The following is a 21,696-nucleotide window of genomic DNA, read 5'->3' as shown; positions in this document are numbered from 1 at the left end:
GCCCAGTGACTAGGGATGTGCTGTATGCATTAGTCTTTGAACAATCTTTCTGGTAAACAACTCTGCAGATTCCTCTGTTGCTGGGGTTTTTTTTCCAAAGTTTAAAAACAAGGCCATATGTATTCACAAGTGATACATGATTTTCAGAGGTGCTGGCGTGTTTTAAATAGTTTATAATGTCTTGCCTTCCAGAAACAGGATGTTACTTGAAATGCATCGATTCTCCAGGAATGTATCTAAAGCCTGAAGTGGCCCAGCCTGCAGTCTTTCTTCACCTCAAGATTATAATTCACTACAGACCAGAAGAAAATGTTCTGTTTTTCACAAAGCTTTATTTTCTCTTGAGGAAGGATTCTCTATTTTATGATCTGCTTCCCCATTACCATTTGTGGGAGGAATGGTGTAACAGTACTGACTTGCCAATATTGATTGTATGCCATGGAAAGGTAACTAGTTCTGATTGCATCACATCAGAAGGACAGTTTCTTGCACAAAAGAGATGAACTGCTGCCATGAAAGCTGTATTGTTACAGACATAAAATAGCACTAATGCATAGGGGAAATGGAGTTTTACACCAGTGCATGCGGTTTTTAAAGCAACGTAAAAACTTTAGACTTTATAATAACATTTATTTTATACATTTTATACAGATTTTTTCTGCTTATTAAGCTCGCTGTTGTTGGACTGAGACAGACTAGAGAGGATTGGTTCTCCTTGGCAGCTGCTGTACAGTGCACATTTTCTCAGGGCCTGGCTCTCATATGGCTGCCCCAGTTTTGCACTAGCTTTAGTGAAAGCTCTGCCAGTTCATATGGGTGCAAGTGAGAGCAGAGACAAGCCCTCAGCTTTGAACAGTGTGTATCTGATGGCAGAGCTAGACATGCCCTTGATCCAGCTGATGCCATTAGTACCTTTGGCAGGTGCCCAGCCCCCTGAGCATTCCCAGCTGAGGGTTTCACTCCCATGGCTCAGTTGGTGGGGCGGAACACGCACAGCTTCCTGCCTCCAGATGAGCTCAGGCCACTGAAAGCCCTGGCAGTCTACGTTGGAATTAATAACTTCTGCAAAGAAATGAACAGGGTTATTACAGACAGTCTCTCACATGTGCTCTTTTTTGCAGGGTGCTGATTTCCATCAGATGCTCAGAGATGTTTTACTTAGCCATTTGCTAACTCATTTAGCCATAGGCAAATGGGTAGTGCATTGAAACTGGCAGCAAGGACCCTGACTTCCTTGCACTGACCAGTTGGCACACAGAATCACAGAAAGGAGATGGATACTTCCAACTCACAACTAGTAGACTTGCCATGAGCACAACAGGAGAAGAACAAACCAACTAAACTTACTCAGGTATAAGGGAAACTTGGAGGAAACCAATGACTGTGAGATGTTAGCCATCTGGAAGAGCACAGTAACACACTGCACCTTGCTTTGAACCTGCAAGTATAAACCCTAAACATGAAAATCTCTACCTTAACTTCATCATATCTGTGTTAAGTTTAGGTTGCAGATGTATTTTGGCCCAATGACAAACAGCTTTGAAGTTCTAGCCTGAATTTTTGCTTTGGGCCCATTTTAGTAGTTTGAGTCTTAGAGACTGGTAGTGACTCTCAAATGTATTCATTTTCAAGCTGTTCCTTGGTCTAAACGAACAAGAGCAGAGAAGACAGCAAAGGGGATACTTATATTCTCAGGCATTACCTGCATTTTTCCATCTCTGGGAATACAGACACAAAAAAGCATGATCCATTGTAACAGCGGAAGAGCTGAGGGATCAATAAGGAGGCAGGGAAAAAGAAAAACGCACCAGAGACTTGTTAAGAGTTTGCATGAAGAATTCCTAAATAGGCAGCTGAGAACAGCATGTTATCTCTGCCAAAATAATGAAAAACAGATTGCAAAATAAATTAATAACAAAGGGCAGCATCTGGGCAAAAGCGGCTGCATACACTTCTGATTTATTCCAAGGGGAAATATGACAAGACTATAGAACTGAACCAGAATATATTATAATTTTAAGTTCCTCCTCTAATGCTGATCAGCCTGCCAAGCTCTTGTTTCCCTGTACACTGCTCATTAGGAGACAAGATAAACTGATTCATGGATAAGATTAACCACACTTTTTGAACCATGAACCAGTTTAATTAACTGAAAGGGAAGGAGCTATTCACAGATGGACAACCATCTTGAAAAAGAGCTTGGTGTGTGATCTGGGAAACCAGTCCATCCAGGAAATCTGACTTCCACATTAGCCAAGTTGATGAAAATGATAATAAAGAATCAGTTCAGTAGACACAAAGGTGACGCATTGGGGAAAAGCAAAATCCTTTATGGAATGTAGCTTTATATCTGAAGTAACTAGAGCTCTGTGAAGAAGTCAGCATGCTTCTAAATAACGATGGTTTGGTTCATATGGTTTAGCAGCACTTCTATAGTGCCTTGAGAAGTTCCCTCACTGCATGCTCTTAAAAACACTGTTGTCATGGGGTAAATAAGATAGTCCTCCCTAGAGTAAGAGTTTATTAAACAATAATCATAATCTTTGAGAAAGGATAAAAATACACGAACAATTTGCAAAATTAAGGAGGTCGTCAATGGCACCCATGCTTTGATCCGTGATGTTCAACATATTATTAAGTAGTCCTGGAGTAAATAGTGAGACAGAATCATTTAGTACTGAGACAAAATTATCCAGGATAGTGAAACTGACTGCAGAAGAGTAGCTCATGATTCTGCGTGGCTGGTGATCCCTCAGCAAACTAAAATAATTTAAAAAGAAACCTCAGTGATATGCACACATGGGTGGACTCTAAATTGGCTATGTGGTCTCAGAAAAAGGCCTTGAAGTCGGTGTGGATTAGTCCACAATTGAAATGAATAGTAGTCACAATTTAGAAGTTGTCCACAAGCCTCCAGAGGCTACAGGTCACGGATAGTAGCCATTGCTGTAGTAGCATATATTGAAAAATGGCATTAGCAGATTTCATGACCCTACACAAATTATTAAGTTGCTAATAGCACTAGAAGATCACTTACACAGGAGATAAGCTGTGTAATATACACACAGAGGCAGTGTGCTTAAGCACAAAAATGTTTAGGAAAATCCTGTGGTGGCTGGTTGTTGATTGGTTTCTCTTGCCTAGTTTGGAAACACAAGAAGGCTTCCACGTCAGTTAGATTTAGTCCAAAATAATTTTCTTATTGACCTTTCTCTCAATATCCGCTTTTTTCAACCTGCCTCTCTTGAACATACTAAGCAAGGCTTTTAGGTACTCAGGAAAGGTTTTTCAAAAAACAGCCTCTTGCCCCTGTAAGTTCTAGAGATCAGGAGATGCCTTCAGAAACTTGCCCAGTAGGAATCAGCACTCAGGTTACGAATGTGGCCTCCTCCATCATGAGCATGAAAAAGAGAAGAGGCAATAACAGGATCAGGGCCAGGATCAGGACGCAGTAACTGACTTCAAGACAGCTCCTCTGTCAGCTACATTCAGTCAAGCCTGGATGCAGCAAAGAATTTGCTCCTTTCAATTCACTCTTGGAGCCTGAAAATTACAAAGTGCTGAAGAGTGAAACAACCTAAGCATCAGCAGCTCACAAGTCGTCTGGTTTTCTGGACAGGAACTTGGAAATACAAGATGATGAGTGCACAGACAATCCCATTCATGAGGCTTGGTGAGGCTGTTGTGCTTTTCCTTGCCCCAGCACAGATCTACAGCAAACCTAATGAAGTCAGTGCCACAGAGACATACAATCAAGTCTTCCTGTTTTCACAGCGTGAACCAGTAAAATCTGTTCAGAAAAGCAGCGCACCAGAATGCATGGAGCATGCAGGATTAAAAGAGGATAAATCTGTTGATGTGCTGATTTACCCCACCAAACTTGAGAGTGCCAAGGTCTCAAATTTATGAGGCTGGCTCTGAAAAACAAGGAAAAAGACACCTGACAGCATCCCTGACAAACCTCCTGAACAGAGCACTCTTTCACAGTGCACATTTAGAAGCATTTAGAAGAACAGAGCATGCACACTCTCTTTGAATGCTCTTCAACTTGGCCAGCCTTACCTTTGTTCTCAGCTGCTGATCTAAAATAACTTGTAATAATCTATACAGCAAAGGGATTATTAACTACCACAGTCAGACTGTTTCTGAAAAGCAAGGCTCTCCTGCCCCTATCTCTTCTACAAGGATAACAACAGCACTCCAGCAAACAGAATGGTTTGAGCAAGAGAGCACAATTTTAAATGAATTCTGGCTGCACTCTATTACTCTCTGCAACAGATGTATGAGAAATCATTTTACTGAATATAATTTATTTCACAAACTCAAAGGTATAAGCAATCCTCTTGTGCCTCTTCAGCTGTGAGGCTCATCTCTCTCTGGATAATGATATATACAGATATATTATTTTTGTGGGGGAGAGGTTTGATTAGAAATTAGAAAAGTCGTTCTTACCTGTGTATGGAACAGATACAGAATTATAGGCCTTAAGGTAGTGGACCAAAATCCAAAATACAGCTTTTAAAGACTAGCAGTGCAGACACATTATAACACAAAATATTGGTCAGGTTTTGATGTCACTTAAATCTGGATAGAAAGAAAGAACTGACAGGTAGAGATCCCCTTTTGCTGATCTCTTCTGCAGGCATTTGAGAAAGAAAAGATTTTTGTTGTGGGGTAGAGGGCTAAGTATTTCTGGTGCAAACCAAGGCTGAACCTGATAGACTTCAAGCCATATGTCTTCTGGTACGTACAAAAAAGGGACTTCCACATTTTCAGTGTTAATGTTGCAACCTGTAAACTGACTACTTGGCAAACAGGATAGTCCTGAGAGAGAACAAGGATTACAATCATCTTATCTGCTACTTCTCCTGTTTCTGTAGGGCTGAAGACACCTTATCAAGAGGTCTTGACAAGAGGGGAGCTCTATGGTAAACTAAGATATGCCGTTATTGCACAGAAAAGGTCCTGTGGAATAGGTGATGTCCTTGGACCCTGTGGGAATTGGGTCCTACCATCTGTCTGGAAAGAGAGGAAGAATCCTGGTTAAACAGCTGTTGCCTCTTTTAAACTACAATAGTGGTTCACATAAAAAAGAAATGAAAAATGGCTTGTCACTCTAAAGGGAAAATGATGTCCAGATAAAAGGACTTTTAAGTCAGGCTACTCTTTTAACGTGGAAAAACTGTCTGGTGATTGGAGTCACCAAGGTTTATTTTTATACTGTTCAAGATGAAGATACTCAAGTTAGCTCTCCGTGAGTCCAGGTGATAAAACCCAAATGTTTTCTGACTTATATTCTTGTTGAGAAACTCCATGCTGCCTTTTATATTTCTAACAAACACCACATGAACGTGGGTTTCTGTCCTGGGTCACTCTCTGGGGAAAGCTGAATTAAATAAGGTATTCCTCTTCCTCACGTGGCCTGAGAAACAGTCCCTCTCTGCTCCATTTTCCCATATTTAGTACAGGAATACTAGTACTAAGCTAAATACAGAGAGAGATAGGAGGAAAAAACGTTCATCAGTGTGAGGGGTCAGATACTACACAAAGGAGGTAAATACACAATCAGTCTGGATTTTAGCTGATTAAAGAATATGCTTCGTCTTGAAAGCAACAGTGTTACTGAACTTTACAAGGGAGGCTTTGAAGTCAAATCACTATTTGTTTCTCCACTGCTCTTTTAACCAGATCCTTTCTCTGCCTTGCCGTAGTGGATGCCAGCAGTGACTTGTCATTGCTGTGACTTCATCTCACACATGAATTAGGTTTTGCTTGGAGTACCGTTAGCAGTGCAACAGCAGCAGCACAAAGCTCGCAGACTGCAAATGTCATCAGAGAAGATGAGTAAATACTTGTGTGGTTAGGCTGTGCAGAACCTTGTGCTGTCACAACTCCACAGCTGTCTGTGCCAAGCCAGCTACTTTTAAGCCATGCTGGATGCATGCACAGTAGCTACAGCCTGTGACAGAAGCTGAAGATTAGTAAAAGCCAAATTCCATATTGACTTACATCCTGTGCAGCGCCACCAAGAAGAAATTGCCTTGTATTGTTTAATTTGAGTCTCTGAACATAAGTGGAACGGACATGTTTGGGAATGAAAGGAAACATGTTTTGCTCCCCTGCCACTCTTTTAATTGGCAATTTGCGAACTAAGTCACAAGAATAATAGTAGATGTGATTCTTTCCCCACATTCAATTTTCTTAGCCAATAACTAGGGAAATAATAAACCAAGTTCTACTTCAAGTTACACTTGGTGCAATCTCATTAGATTGAATTATATTAAAGAACAAGTCCCTGTAAAGCAGCCACTCTGCAAGTTAAGAGCCAAGTTTCTAAGACTCTGTAGTTTTAATTTTTTTTTCCTCCAAGTGCTGCAGTTTGGAAGCATTACTGCAGCTCAGAAGTTTCCAGAACAAATCCAATTATGTTCTTATAATTTTCCCCCTTTTTTCTATTTTCCTAAATATAGCACAAAATCACCTTCAGTTTTGATTTGTTTTCTTTCTCCCTGTGCTCCCATTATAGCTTTTCACTTCTTTACCCCAACCTGCCTCTCCCTCATTCCTGCCTTCACTGTTTCTCCCTTCAGATTCTGCTGTCCAACCTGCTGTGCAATTGTAGCGTGTCCCCTTTTGGATTCAGCTTCTCAAAGGTGAGAAGAGAGAAATTTCCCAAGTGTGGGATTCATTTCACCGAACTTCAGGTATTGAAGAGCTGATTCTGTAGCTGATGATACTTTTAGAAATCCATTTGAAATTTAGAAATCCATAGATGAGAAATGAGCACCTCTAACGAGTGATTTCTCCTATCATTAAAAAGATTTCTAAGGAATTGCCTTCTGCACAATGCTACTACTACTACCTAATCTGTGGGTAAATATAGCTGAGATGAATTTTCAAGCTGCTCAAGTTTGACACGGAGAAGCTCTTGTTGCTTTGCATAGCTCTAAGGGAAAAAAAAGAGAAACTGAAGCAGTTCTCTGGCTGACAGCTGATGGATTGCTGAGCAGCACACAGTAACAGCAATAAAATGGAAGACGACAGATGGGTCAGTTTAAAACTCCCCAAATTAAATATAACTGCAAAAGGTGTAAACTGCATTTTATTTCTATCTGTAATCAAGGGGATAAACCACCTAAAAGGAAGAAAATTGGAATTTAGCCGTATTTTTAACAGCAGCTACATCTGGGATATTCAGTTAACTCACCCAGACAGAAATAACTATGAAAGATATTAGAAAGGTTCAGCATTTTAACCGGACACACAGACCTGGAACTGGAGAAAAAATTGGAAAAAGAAGAGGAGTCAAAGCTCAAGAGACACCGAATCCCTTAGAAGAGACTGTTCATAACTGCAACAGAGCGTTCTCTGATGGACAACTGGACCCCAAAAGAAGACCATTTGGCAAAGCAGTTCAAATTGGCGAAACAAAGGCATCAACCCCATTCCAGAATGACACTTCAGAAGGGTATATATGGTAAGCATCCGAACTGCTACAAGAGCTGAGAGGACACAGAGTGCTTACCATCTGTCCTTGATACTATTGGGTAGCTGGTATCAGCTAGACACTTAGTATATGGTTGGGTGAAGACTGTTTGAAGGGCGCTTTAAAATATTTACACGGGCAAAACCTTCAGGAGGTTATTTTTCTCCATCTTCCTTCCAAAGCTAAACAGGTGGTAAATGTTTCTTAGCTAAATATTCTGCCAAACACTCTGGCAAAGTAGCCTGATACATCACAACTGTTATTTCCCTTCTCCCCATGCACTCTGCCACAAAATCCTGAAGAATGAAAGGCCAAAGGCAACCTCTGTAGCTAACAGCCAGCTTGAGGATGGAGCTTCCTGCACTACCCATAGTTGAATGTAATTGAATGTACATTTTTTATATCACAAACAAATTCTGTCTTGGGGCAACAGAACAGATGCACATTATGAGTTTACACTGCAAAGGGAGAACATAAAACAAGGATTAACAGCGTGCTCTACAATTAAGATTTTTTGATTTTAGCATTCTGCTGTCTTGGTTAAGAGGATGCACAAATTAGAATAACCCGGGGCCCAAAGGTACAAACAGAACTACATGCTGTTTACTACTGTGAGAAGTTCCAGTGACGTAAAGGTGACTTTTCAGTAGTAAACCTGCTATCACAATGAGGCCTGACAAATATCTATCCAGGCACTGGATTTGAGGCCTTTTTGATTTTTTTCTTTGTTGTTGCCTATGTATTGGTTGTAGGTGGCCAGGCACTGGCAGCAGGCAGCTGTAGGGGTGGCCTCTTTGAGAAGAGCCCAGGAGGCGCCTCATGCTGGGCACAGCCATTTCTAGCCAGACCCAATGGACTCATCACAGGACACAGCTGACCCCATCAGTGAAGCTGGGGGCACCTCTGTGGAAACATATTTAAGAAAGGGCAGAAAATTCCAGACAGGCAGAGGAGGAAGCAAAAAAGAGTGAGAAACAGCAGAGGGAACACCAAGGTCAGAGGAGGAGAAGGTGCTCCATGGAGGAGCAGGTATTGCCATGCAGCCCATGGATGACCTGTACAGATGGATATTCCTGAAGGAACTGTGTCCTGTGGAGAGCCCGTGCTGGAAGCAGAGGAAAAGTGTGAGAAGAAAGAAACAGCAGAGAGAAATTGCTATGTACTGACTGTAACCAACACTCCCCCTTTCATGGCTTGTGACCTGGCTGAAAGGACTGAGTGAGTGGCTGGATGGGAGTTTGGCTGCCAGCTCAGGCCAGCCCACCACAGCCTTCAAATACTCTGGGATTACACGGATTTTGGTGTTGGTTGGTTGGTTTGTTGGTCAGTTTTTTCACAGCTGCTTATTCAGAACATTTCTAGAGCTGCTTTTGTTTGGTTTTCATCTTTACTAGCTTAGACTTATCCAGTTCAGGTATGACAGGAGATGGTCTCCTCAGAACAAAGTAATGCAACCAGGAAGTACCTTAAGGGCTGACTGATGGCCCTTTTCCATTGGAAATGTCATAGGAAGGAACTTCTGTCAGGGAGGACTTTCCCATCACAAACCATCACAAAAATCCTCACCAGATCTGCATTGATGGCTGCAATGCTGATATCACACGCTGTCTCTTGCCTTCAGGAAGGTAGCGACAGCAGGAATATGCTAAGAGGGCTTTTCAGATAGTAGCTTTCCCTGATAATCGTGGCAGAGATCTCCAGGCAATTGAATAGCACATTTTTTGTCAGCTTTCTACCCTGAGCCTGTGTATTGTATGTGGTGCCCACCCACACACTCAGAATCACCCTGCCTCCTTTTTTTTTTATTGTGAGATCACACAGACAGCAGAAAATGTTCAAACCCAAGACCCTGAAATCAATGGGCTTCAGTTGGCAGCACAGCCAGCCAGTCAGAGGAAAGAACAATGGGTTCTCTGCCTGGGGATAAAATAAATAGTGTTCCCTATGTTCCTTCTAGCAAACTCACTAGCTGTCATGGTCCTGCCTTTGCTACTTGCATTCATTCAAACAGGTTATGTGAAGGCTCAATGCAAGTGCAATTTTTCATGAAGCAGTTGAGCAAATGCACGCTTGCTTCAGGCCACTGGCCCATCTGCCCTGCATTCTTTATACAACTGCATTGCAGCATATAAATCAACAGCCCTTTGAAGTGGTTTACAATCTGCTTGCACTCCCACTGTCTACATCTTAGGATCAGTTTTATTACTATCACAATTGTTATGATTATATTTTTTCCTGTGTGCCATAAGCCACGCTACTAAATTCCCACCAATTAGATTTGGAAGTTATTGAGACAGAGAAGAGCTTATCCTCCCCGACAGCCCTCATAACTCTTTTTCCAGCATTCTGAATAAATGGCCAGCCTTTTGTTCCCTCTAAACTACAATGGTAAAAAAGGATGAAGATCTTCCTTCTATTACCCACTTGTGGGCAAAATCCTGGCAGGAATAAGCTGAGCCCCAGGATTTCTATTGCAGCAGCCCCCAGGTACTGCATGATTTTTATAGCAACACTGGCAACTAGTGCATATGTTGGAGCAATCAAGCATCAGTTACACCACGGATGGAAAGACTGGTTGTCTTGTTACTGGGGGAGAGGCAAAGAGTTTCATCCTTCTGTCTTGCCCCTGCTGACTGTGCCACGTGCTGAGAACACTCCTTGTGACACAAGGATGCAGTCCCCTAGGACTATTCTAGTTGCTCAAAATATATATCCTGCACCTTAATTTCTTCTATTTCAGTTCCAAAGAGAGTGTGAAAGAGTGTCGTGGAATAAATGTTCACATGGTACAGTCACTACTTGCACAGAGCAGTCAAGAAGGATCACAAACTTTGAAGGCCACACAGACAATTAGGAACCTAGCTCCCGGTGAACTGAAGTGAGACCTCTGCACTTGTTGTTTAGGAACCTGCAAACTTTGCCAATTAATTCTTAAAATCTGAAAACATCACAATGAGTTAGGCTAAAAAAAAAATGAAGGAAATTAGATTAGGTGAATATCCTAATGGCACTGGGAATTATTGTTATTATTACTACTACTACTACTATTATTTACTATGGCCAGTTGGGATGGAGGCCCCATTACATTGGTCACCTGGAGAAAATACAGTCCTTTTTCTGGAGAACTGCCATTTACGTAGCAGACTGTATTCTCTAAGTATTCTACTCAGGTATAGTCTGAGTAGACCAAACCTAAAGATAAATTGACAATGGTCTGAACAACATCCGGAAGCCTGTTACTACATGTTATATGGCAGCTGATCCTCCTGAGCCTCTTGTTTTTAAAAGACATGTTGGCACCAAATTGTGAATAAATGTGTTTCTCAAAGTCTCAGTCTTTTCAGTCAGATTATCCAATGTCCTTTGAGATGCCGAAGAGACAAGAAGGAGGGACCTCAGTAGGTCGTCTAGTCCAACCTCCTCCTCAAAGTCAGGTCAGCCAGAGGTCAGGGCAGGATACTTAGTGCTTTATCCAGCTAGGTCTTGTAAACTGCCAAGAAGGGAGAGGGAGAGTGCACAGCCTCTGTCCTTACACGGAAATTTTTGCCCTATACACAGCACTAACCTCTCATTTCAACTTATGTCCTTGTCTCCCACCATGCAGCCACTGTGAAGGGCCTAGCTCCATCTTGTGGATAAACTCCTTTAAATTACTTGTCAGTAATGGCAAGCTGCTGTCAGGTTCTGCCAAAGCCATCTCTTCTCCAGGCTGAAGAAATGTAGTTGCCTCAGCCTCTCCTCAGAGGGCCTGTGCTTTCACCCCCAGCCATCTTGGTGGCCCTTCACTGAACTCGCTCCAGTTTATCATTGTACTGGGGGACCCAAAACTGGACACAATGTTCTAGATATGGACTACAAATTGTGTGTAGAAGAGGATAATCCCTTCTGTCAACCTACGGGCTGTCCCACTGTTCATATAGCCCAGGATGCTGTTGGCCACCTTCACTGCCAGGTCACACTGCGGGCTTATGCTCAGCTCACTGCCTAACGAGACCCTGCAGCCTTTTCAGCAGAGCTGTTCCTCAGCCAGTCAGTTCCTTTCTTGTATTGCTGCAAGGGATTATTCCTACCCGGGTTCCAGATTTTGTGTTTGGCCTTGTTGAATTTCATAAAGTTTGTCTGCCCAATCCCCGAGCCTGTCTAGGACCCTCTAGACGGCAGCCCTGTTGTTCACAGTATGATTGGTCCCCCCAGCTTGGTGTCATCTGCACACTTGACTTGCCTTCTTTGGGTCATTGACACTGTTAAAGGGGAAATGTCTCAATACAGCAGTTCACTTGTTCCCAGCCACCAAGTAGAGTATCACCCATTAACTACTACTGTTTTAGCTCAATTATCTAACTATTTTGTTACCCTTCTGGTTGTCTGGTTGTTGTATGGTACCTAAAAGTGCTTGGGGGTGGGAGAGTGAGAACAGGCAGAGATAGCTTCAATGCGTGCTTTCGGGTCACTTAGCTAAGGCCTTGGGAAACATTCACCATCACCATATCCTCTTGTAGCTATAGAGATCTGTGGTCAGAAAGGACTATTGGATCCATGGGCCAGAGGATATTTAAATCTCTAACACCATCTACCAGCAACAGTGTCAGCTGTAGGACAGCCGAACCATAAACAATATGAGTGCAAGAGACTGTGCATTAAATGTACCACTCAGTTTTGCTCTTCCTTTAACACGCATCATTGAAGAGAAACAGGTCTTCGCTGAACAGGAATACAACATTGCCTTTTCCAGAAAGTCATATTTGACACGCTGCTATAGCCACAGCCCTTCTGATAGGCTATGATAAAAGAGCACCCTCCAGCCGTTTCGTCTTAAGCTTGCTGTAGGAGAGGCACATCCAGCATGACATCGCCTGTGCGTCCCCCGGATATTAGGCTATCGGCAAGACTCAGTCTCACGTGGGTTCTACCTCTCTCCCTCATATACATTGTTGTACTCTTTTACTATTTTCATCTCAGCTACTGTGCCTCTTGATTTCTAAGATCGGATGATGGGCATTTCTCTAAAGTTCTGGTCAAGAGAAGCCAACTTCTCATTTTAGTATGAGCAGACAGCTCCAAAAGTATTTTTTTTTTTAATAATTTTTGATAGATCTTACACACTGATAAATCAGACATGCTGGAGAGCTGGGTGCTTCTACTGACAGTTTAAGTATCTTGAGCCAAATCTTTGTGGTGGTACCAATTAGCACAGTTCCCGAACGAACTGCTGGCTGACCAGCCAGCCTTCCTCACTGTCAGTGTAATACACTTCTAAATTGCTTACATCTATTAGCAGCTAATGCTAATCTTTGAACTGATATTTTCTAGTTATGATCAATTCCCTATTAATCTGACACATTATAGCCCTGACTGCATGGAAAAATCAATCACCTTTAATTGTTAAGCTGAGATCTATCTGACACAGAGAGAAATTATATGCCTCATCCTTTAAAACAGCTAGAGCTAAGATAAGTGAATCACAGCCATAGAGTTCATCTTCTTCCAACCGCCGTTTTCTGCCTTGTCAGAGCACCCTCTGTGCCTAGTCCCACACTGTTGCTTTTGTTAGTGTGTCCCCCTAAGTATTCTGTACCACCCATTCGTGCAGTGCACGGGACAGAGTCACCACTGACTCCTGCACCCACGAGCCCAACTGCCTCCGGTCTTGCTGTGTTTGTGACAGGCGTGTGATCAGCCTGGGAACACTCTAAGGCTCTTCATCCCCGAGTCCCTGACTGCTGCCTCGTTCTGTGATCATGCACGGTTCTGAGGAGTGCTGCATACTGCACACTTCAAACCAAACAAAATAAAAGCTTGCTAACTCTGCATTAGCTTAATTAACTCTTACTGCAGTATCAATAAGAAGCAGGATCTTTTGCATCTGTAAAGTGAAAGACTTTGAACCATTCCTAAAATTAAGAGGGGGGGGAAAAGCGAGAGGAATCAGATTATAATTTTATTCCTGGGTCAAACTGATCCTTCTTGTCATTTCCCTAGCTTGTGCAGAATTCACTGTGATCTGTGAAAGTCTGAGGCAAATAAAACAAACTTCTATTTCACAGTGGCACCATGTAAGTAGGGAGTCAGGCAAAGAGAAAGCAAGATGCAAGCAGCACAATTAGAAGTAGACAGCACAGCATGAAGGATAACTTGTGCAATTTGCAGTAAAGCACCTTCCCGGGAACTTTACTCTTACTTGAAAGATCTGGGAACAGAACCAGATGGAGTAGATATTATTCTTTCTCAATCTTTTTGCAATTTGCTGGCTTAGAGATAGTTGAAAAGCAATTGGATAGCTAGTCTAAGTGTTTTTTATGCACTTGGCTTTTTTAATTTAAAAGTGTGAAATATCATTAGTGTTAATATTTCCAAAGGTCCAACATTAGCTGTGCAGGTGGTGGAAAACTGATTGGCAATTAAGGAGTCCAGAAAACCACAGAAAGCTTTAAAATCTCAATTGGAACATAAAAAGATGATGCTATCATGGTCTAAGCTACCTACCCATAGAAGAGATTTTTTAAATGTAGATCAGTGTCAGGGAAAAAAAAAGATAAAACAAGATCTACTGGTTGCAAATTGATGTCACATCAGAGCAGAAGTGAATTGGTAATTAGGAGCTGTGATGGTAATTATCCATTGGATTCATTTACTTAGGGATCTGGGGATTTCCTTAAGCTGTGTCCAGCTGTCTTTCTAACAGACGCACTACAGACTGAAGAGGAGCTGGTGGCTGAGCGCAGAGGGTTGCTCACATTCTTCATCCTGCACAAGTTTCAGATTTGGAGGTCATTAGTCCTAATGTTTCATGACATCCTCAGAGCCAGGAAAAGGTGGAAGGAGGTCACCCATTCTCTGTGTATAGATGTTGACAAACAAAACTTTGCAGTCTAACCAGCAGGTCACACTCTGCCCACTTTCCAAAGTTGCATTGTTTGGCCTTCAGGTGCCTCTTCAAGAGTATGTAAGGCTTTTGCTGGCTCAAAAAGCCTAGTCACCAGAGATTTAAGAAATCACAGAAGACACTGGTTTTCTTCACCACTATTGGCTCCCATAATATCCAAACCCCAAATCAGGTCCCCAGTTTCTACTTTCATAGCATTTTTGTGGAGCTCCAAGCATTCCATAGCGTTTTTATCCATTTTTTGTGGACAAAACTGAGCACAGAAGGAAAAAACATAATAGAGTTAAATTCCTCCTGCAAGCACTTTCCAAGGATCGGAAGCCTGACAGCTGCAATTAGACTGAAGGTCAGTAACAGATTTGAAACTCCCTAGAGACAGATTTGTATCAGGCAGATGACGATACAGCTTCTAAGGTTTATCACGTTAAATCTCCATTTTCACAAACATATCTAAATACAGAAATTAGATAAGCTAAAAATACTACAGAAACAGCGGTCATGAATGAAAGCAGAAGGGCTGCCAACAATTTAGCTAGCTCTAAAGCAATAGCTTCGACCATAACGTTTCCCTGGGTAGCTGACCTGTCTCGCTCTCTGAGGCAGCAGCTCACAAAGGAGAAAAATGTAATGTTTTCATACAGTTTTTCTGCTAAATGATGAATCTGAGACTACAGAATGTTAAAAGCAGACAATATTTTTTCTTACACCTAGGCAAACCAATCCAAAGCTACCTTACAAAATCAGAATAAAGAATATAGCATTGCAGAGGGCTAAGGTGTCCCCTAAATGAACAGGTCAGACTGACAAACATCTAGGAGAAACCCACTGGATGTGCACATCAGCACGGCCAGTGGAATAAGTCCCTAGATCAGATAGTCTGGATTACAGAAACACTATTTTCATGCATGTGTTAGTATTTTCAAGATGTGTTTATATGCTTCAATGATGCAGAATTTAATGGCAAATCAATAAAGTTTTGTGGTCATGGAGGCCAGTTTTTTTGTCTGTTGAGGGAAGATTAAGGTAGGTTTTACAAGAATTTGCTTCCCCATAAAATGCATCACAGCTCTAGAGAGCCTTGGGAACAGCTGTTCTGTGAAGCTGAGTTTTGGCCTTATATGCAAAATCAGACCAAAATTTCACAGAGTTTTTTTACTCCATATTCTTTATGAAAGAGCATATCACCTGATGCAGGGTAAGAAACTGCTGACTTGCAAGTTCTAAGTAAAAACTGCCTTTCTATTAACGACTTAGCCAATCTCTAGTGTAATAGATTCTTACTCAGGATGTTGCTTTTAGGTGCTGCAGTAAGGCAAAGGGAAAATGAAAATAATGAAACCTCGTAATTTACACTCCAATCAACTAATGATGCCTCATATCCACGACAAACGAGGCTGTGAAATGACATGATTCAATCTAGGCCAGCAATCTCGGATGCTGTGGGATCTTTTCTAAGCTCTGCCACTGACTCACTCCGTGTGCCTAGAGATGTCACCTGTTAGCTGTGTTTTGTGTAATTATAAAGTGAAAGTACAATCACTTATTTACTTTTTAGCTCTGCAGAGCAACAGATCAGAAAAGAATTATTTTTCCACTTCAGTAGTTGTGAATCATAAATGACGAAACACGAAATATGAAATGGAGGAGTACAGATTGAGTTGATTTAATAATACTTTTGTAAAAGGTGAGTTTACTCCCCTCCCTGCCCTTTTTTATTTTATTAGGTCTGCTATATAGGAAAATCCTGAAATTGGTACCATGCATGAGGAAGTGCAGAAGTCCTGAGGGCCCCCTGCTACCTTTGTACTAACTACCACAGAGAGACTTGAGTCAAGCTTCAATATATGGCCATTTGTTTTCTGTAAAACATTTTTTTAATATTTAATTCTTTGGCTGGCAAGTAGGAGATCTGTGAAATGAGTTCAAAAGAAAGATCATTTTAAAATAAACACATACTAGGTGATATCTCAATTTAAAATTGAGCAGTATTCATATCAAGGAATCTGATTTTTGTTTAAATAACAAATCAATTAAAGAGAACACAATTCCTCAGGGAAAATGGCCTGTCATCGCATCCAAAGAGTTTCCTGAGGCCACAACAGGGAGAGCACAGCTGCACCTTGGCTGTGCATTGCTCCCGTGTCACCATCTCTGTGCTTCCATAAAGGAAACTAAAGCCTGGTTTTGGCATGCAAGACAACACGTAGGGCCAGACCCCGAACTACAGCAAATCAGAATATATCGACTGATTTAATGATGCTATCTTAATTAGGCAGGCTAATGTTTTGGACTTTGAGATTTTTTTTAATTGCTTTGGGAGCCAGCAAAGATTTGGCCGGCACTGTAAACATGTCACTGTCCTCTGAGGAGCCTGCCCAAAGTACAAAGTTGATGGCTGTTATTTATTTTCCATGCACTCCTTAAATTCTCTGCTGCAAAGATTAGATTCCCTCTTAGCCCATTTTCCTGAAGCACTGTGCTTTCATGTATCCCAGCCTCTTCCTCATGTTTATCCATGTAAGAAGCAGCACTAGTAGCACTAGAAAGGCTTAGTTCCTATTTATTTATTTATTTTCCTTTATTTTACAACTTTTACTTTACATTATGGTTATTTACATTATTATTTTATTTATATTACTTGGATAGTTCTAGAGGGCTGCTAACATTGTCTAGTCAAGCCTTTTATGTAGGTCCTGCTTCCACTCATTCCTCAAATTACCGACTGAGAAAAATCTTGGGGGTTTTATTAACATTTTAGATGACTTGAATGTATTTTATTATTAATACTGTTTACAGGAACCTGCATCATTGATTTCCCAGCAATTTTATACAGAAGACAGTTGTCTGGAGCAGAAGTCCCCGCTTGCAGGTCAACTTTTAATTACATTTAACAAGTATGATGGGTGGCCCGATGAGCAGATGGATTTTGGTAAATGACCTGTAAAACTGTCACTGAATTTTTCTGAAACAAAATTAAGTTGGAATTCCAAACCCATTTAAAAAAAAAAGAGTGAAAGGCTAGCTTTCAAAGAGATTTAAGCGCAGGTAGGTGGCCAAGTTCACAACACAGACACCACTCGTATTACAAACCTAATAAATGTTGCCACTCTATAGCTAATGAATTGCTCCAAAACCAGCAGCTCTGGCTGAAGTCCCAGAAACCCCGAGGCAAAGTGAACCTTCAGAGGCCTCAAATCATTATGCACTAGTTAAGGGTAGGAGGGGGCAATGCCCACCTTGCCAAGGGGACCCAATCCCACCAGCCTTCTTCTGAGGACACCTCAGGCCTGACACCGGCCAGAACTCACTGCAGCAGTATTGTCAGTAGGCAGCGGGGCATCACAGCACCCACGCAAAAACCAGCTGCACCAAGAGCGGGGAGAGAGAGGTCTGACGGCTACAAAATGGGGTTCTTCCACAGCTCGCTAGTAAAAGCCTAATCATTGCACAAGCCAAGGGAGAACTATCATCACTAAGCACACAAAACTGATCATTTAGCACCTCTGCACCTCACCTTGCATTGTCAGATAGCTCTAGTAACATCTTGCCTCCAAGCTGCCCTTTCTCCACAGCTTATGTCCTAAGGGGACTGGGAAGAAGAGACCTGCCAGTTCCAGTTCTGAAAATCCCAGGAGCTAGCAAACTACTTCCCAAAGTCTGTGCCTGAGTGTCCAAATCCCACGCCCTCTGTAAAAATATCTATTTCTTCCTACCACTAAAAAGCAAAGAAAAATTCCTCAGGCAGAAGCACAATAGAAGCAGGGTTCCGAGGCAGGAGGAAGAGCAGTGTTCACTGAGATGCTAACAGGCTCTCCTCTCACATCGCCACTTGATCTGAAGCAGCAGCTACAGGAGCCATGGAGCAGGCAGCTGAATAGCAAGATGAAGAAGTTGTTAAAGGGTAACTCCAACTTAAGGAAAGAACATCTGTACCTTGAGGAGAGAGAAGTCAGGAAGGTCTCGTTCTGCAAATGTTCAGTCACACATTTAAGTGTACATTCCTAAGAGGTGCTTTTAATTCAGTCCTGGTGAGCAGAGGGACAGACAAACTCCTGCACTCAGCCATCTGAAAAAAAGTAACCCCCTGGCTTATTGCCCTGCAACTGAGCAGTGCAGGGAGAGTCAGCAAAGTGACCTTGCACCCCTCACTTGCCTGTATTGTACACAAACGCATGCCTCACAACGGAGCCTGGAATATTAGGTGTCAAAGAGAAGAGGGTACAAGAACCAATGTGTTCTGTAGTGCAGGCAACTGGGCCGTTCATCTCTCCTCCATGATAAAAAACAGAAGCCTTCTCTTTGGTCATTAATTCATAGGTAAAGTCTCAGAATCATCATCATATGTCTGATTTCATTGCTCCAAATAAATGCCTCCTACATGCCTTTCCCCATGGGTTCTAGCCTACAGAGGTACAATTCCCAATGAAATTAATTAAAAATTAGTTTTGATAAAGTGCATAAATAGATTGAATGGAACTTTTTCACTTGTCTTTCAGAGGGAGACACAATTTTGCTGCTCTTTTCTAGAGAACACCCCATTTTCAGAGCTCACTAACATATAAACCTTTGTGAATATGAGAACTACTAAGCACTGCCTTGCCTTTAAGATACTTAGTCCGAATGTGGCTGCTATAAGTGGACACTCATGGTCCTTCACCTGTTGACACCAGCAGAGACTGTTGAATTCTAAACAATGTCATACAAATCTTAATAACCATCCAGTCATTTACTGCAGACAATAAAACAAGTCTGATCCCTCTGCTAATGAAGACTTGTCATGGTGATTAGTCTGAGAATGAAGAGGCCAAAATATCTGCAACTTGTTTCAGCTAAGGCAGCAAGATCTGAATTTATTTTGGTAGATGGCTACTTGAAAAACTCTGCAGATAATGCAGACATGTTCAAGTGGTGGAAACTCTTCTGGACACAAGTGCAGCATTATCAACTCGCAATGTTCCCTGCTCAGCAGGCCATACAGGGCACCGGCACACTGAGTACTGCTGCCTAAGTCAAGGACACAATCACCGTGAGAGTGCCTGGGAATGCAGTGATTTTTCATGCACATGCTTCATTCTTGGCTCCTCAGTAAATATGAAGCCTGAGGCCCAGGCCATTTTGCAGCTTCACCATGCGCACCCTTACTGGCTATGCTCAGCAACGTTCATATTATGACAGCCTCCTGCAGAACTTGAAGCCACCTTCTCCAAACAATCTCTGAGAGGAGGCAAACAGCATAAAAATTGCTTGCTGTTCCCTCTGCCTGGAAGGAGTCTTCTGTTTTTCTCTGTGGATAGAATAAAAAGATTTCACGATAAAAGAGATGAGGATGAAGAAAAAGGCTTGAAGATAAGCAATGGACAGCTGTTTTAATGTGGTAAGTCTGAATCAGTGCTACACTTTGCATAGCTCTTCATTATGTTCAGTATCACACCATACCACAGTGCACTGACCCCCTCCAGCCTGAACAACTACTCTGATGGAGAACCAAGACTACTTTGACCACTGGGATTTAGAAAGCAAATACTTCTGTTCTCTCCAAATCACTTGATCACTAATGATTAACTTTGGAATCACTACTATGAATGAACAGAAACATTTGAAATAGCCGTAAAGTAAAGCTTGGAATAAAAAAACAAACAAACAAACCCCAAATTGTTTCAATTTCAACTTGCATTTCATCTTAGCAGCTGCATTGCTGTTGGTAGACACACTAGAGAACCCCAGTAGTACCAGAACTAGTTTTACTAGTTTATATAACCTGCTGTTTAGCTGACTGAGCAAATCTGTAGAGGCATTTTCTAATATTTATAAAGGAAGGAGAAAAAAAAAACTTTTCTTTCTCACATCCATCAGTCCTCTTAATAAATATTAGAAAATGCCTCTAAAGATTTGTAAATCCACTTTAATTATGTTTGCCTTTACTTTTTCATTTGGTGTTGTTAGCAACTTATCCCCCATCCCAAACCAATTTCTGTAGTTACCTTGGTCAATGTGAAGAATGAACAAGCCACAAGGATATCGGCATGTTCTGCCTGAAAAAAAGACACGTATATCTTTATCTGTGTCTCCCCTTGTTTTTTCTTGCCTACAGTGTCTACCTCATACCCACGTTATGCTACTGTTCCAGTGATGCACTGGGTAGCAGTTCATTAGAGAGAGGGCAGAAAAAGAGCATGAAGACTCCCCAGCTGAGCACGGTTTCCCTGCTGCAACAATGGGAACACGGGCTGCCTTTCCCTCACCAGCAGTCCCATCCAGAGGTGATCTGCATGTGCACACAGGTCCAGAAGAAGGAGCTGAAATTGTGGCAGAAGTCCAGTTTCTCTTCATTACACTTTAAAAAGTACATCGAGGGGAAGTTACACCACTTGATGACATTGGCAGCTGAAAACTTTCTTTTTGGGTCATGTTATATTTAACAGAACTATGATTAACAGCGTCAGTAAATTGGCAGGCCGTTTTTCACCAACATAGACGTGGTTTTGTAGGCCTTGAGGATGCTAACTGAAACATACTGGTTGGATTCCTACCTGAAATAGCATTTCCTTTATTTTTCCTCATCTGTACCTTATTGAAATTGAATACCAGCCTAATGGTTTGCCAGGTCACACTGTCCTGCCGTAAAGGGCATTGAATTTTGATTTGCATTCCACATTGACAGTGTCATGACAGAGAGTTTACCATTTTGTCTTTCTAAAAATGTCTGCAAAAATCACAACTCAGTTTGTTGCTATTTTATTATGATTTTGCCTGGTTACAGGTAAGTTTTTCCTCCTCTTCCAGAAGCAGGGGGAGGGAGGAGGCATTTTGCTGATGCCTCCTTATGCTCAGGTTTTGCTAAGTTCAGCAGTCTTGCTGCAAGGCCTGATTTAGCTCCTAGGAAAATCAATGGACATGCTCCCATTTCTATTGATTGTTCCAGGGACAGGTTAGAGCCCCATTCAAAGGTGGTGAAGATGTGTATTCTACTTCCCCCTCACCAAGAAACACCAGCTTGAAGAATATTAAACTTGATTGAACCACACTGGATTTCACCTAAGTGGTGTTAAGAGTCATCAGCTCAAACTTCTCTAAACAGCCACAGAGCTACTCTACTTTTCACTTTCCTGATGTGATACATGAAGCCAAATTTCATAGCTCTAGGCAACTGCAGAAGGCAGGTTTTAAGTTCACGTGTCCAAAAACTTCCATAGAGTTCCCAGTAACATTAATACAACTATCTTGTTGTAATGGATACTGGTGTGAAAATTGTAGGGGAGAAATTCAGAAATAAACAGGATGCATAAACATTACAACTATTTGACTTGTTCCTATCAAATGTGTTCAA

The sequence above is a fragment of the Nyctibius grandis genome, chromosome 7 (assembly GCF_013368605.1).
Source record: "Nyctibius grandis isolate bNycGra1 chromosome 7, bNycGra1.pri, whole genome shotgun sequence".
NCBI classification, from domain to species: Eukaryota; Metazoa; Chordata; class Aves; order Nyctibiiformes; family Nyctibiidae; genus Nyctibius; species Nyctibius grandis.
The sequence above is the reverse complement of the archived record's forward strand: the minus strand, read 5'-3'. Positions refer to the sequence as shown.